Here is a 1,184-nt window from a genome sequence, read left to right as displayed (position 1 = left end):
TAATTTAAAATATGTACCTTATTTTAGGGAGCTCTGGTGGTGTAGTGCCTAAGGCATTTACTGCTAATCAGAAGGCTGGCGGTTTAAACCCACCAGCCACTCCTGGGAAGGAAGGTTGGGCAATCTACTTCCATAGTGATACTGCCTTGGAAACCCAGGGAGCGGTTCCTGAGTTGGATTGGTCTCGATGGCAGTGCATTGCGTTTTTTGCATTACTTTGTTTTAATTTAAGACATGGCTACAGATAACTTATAGAACTGAATCAGAGAATCTTAATATGTGCATATTTATACTGTTGTTGTTATTTGTTATGTGGTAAATCAATTAGTGACTGAACTCCATTCACTCAAATAATTACTTGGAAAAACCTCTGTGAATCTAATTTTTCAGAATTATATAAAGAATTACTACACCAAATATAGAGTAGCTATACAGAGCATAACTACCTGCTTTTTTGTGTGTGGATTGTATCATTAGAAAATTTGTTTATTATCACATTTGACTTCTAATAAATGATGACATATCCAATCAAAACAGAATGAAATGCCTTGGTATATCTTGGAAAAAATCAATTAAAAATGGGTTGAACTGGACATCTACATTTCCAAGTACACCCTCTAATCTTCTCCAGCTTACTCTGCTCCCTAAGAGAATGACCAGTTGAAATATATCAGCATATCCCTTGTGCTCTCTGTTTCTATCTGGGAAGTCCCCATGGAATTTTAAAGGAAGGAAAGGACATGAGTCAAGGTATTAATTCCTTTAGTTCCTTTGCTGTGGAGTCACCTCAGGCTAGCTGTATTCCTTGAAAAAGAGTGCTATACTACTTAACTCTTCTGGTTTTGAAAATATTCCCCAACTCTCATAATGTTATACCTAGAGAAGATACCCAATTTGATGCTGATAGCAAGCTTCTGGGATCCTGATCTAGTCTCTGTGGTTTTCTAAGACTCCAACCATCCTTTATTAATTTGGCATTTTAAAATACATCCTATTCAAATTATCCTAATTTGAACATGCCATCTATTTTCTGTGATCTTATATAACAACTAGTCCCAGGAGTGTTCCTAGAAAAATACCCTGCAATAGGATTCTGGGATTGCATTAGTCATATAATTCTGAGTACAAAGCTAAACTTTCCTCTGGGGAAAATGGAACACAAGTTATGCAGGGCATGTGACAAC

Source organism: Orycteropus afer, unplaced genomic scaffold (assembly GCF_000298275.1).
Source record: "Orycteropus afer afer isolate SDZICR_OR568_19922 unplaced genomic scaffold, OryAfe1.0 scaffold00453, whole genome shotgun sequence".
In the NCBI taxonomy this organism is placed as follows: domain Eukaryota; kingdom Metazoa; phylum Chordata; class Mammalia; order Tubulidentata; family Orycteropodidae; genus Orycteropus; species Orycteropus afer.
Note: the sequence above shows the minus strand (reverse complement) of the source record.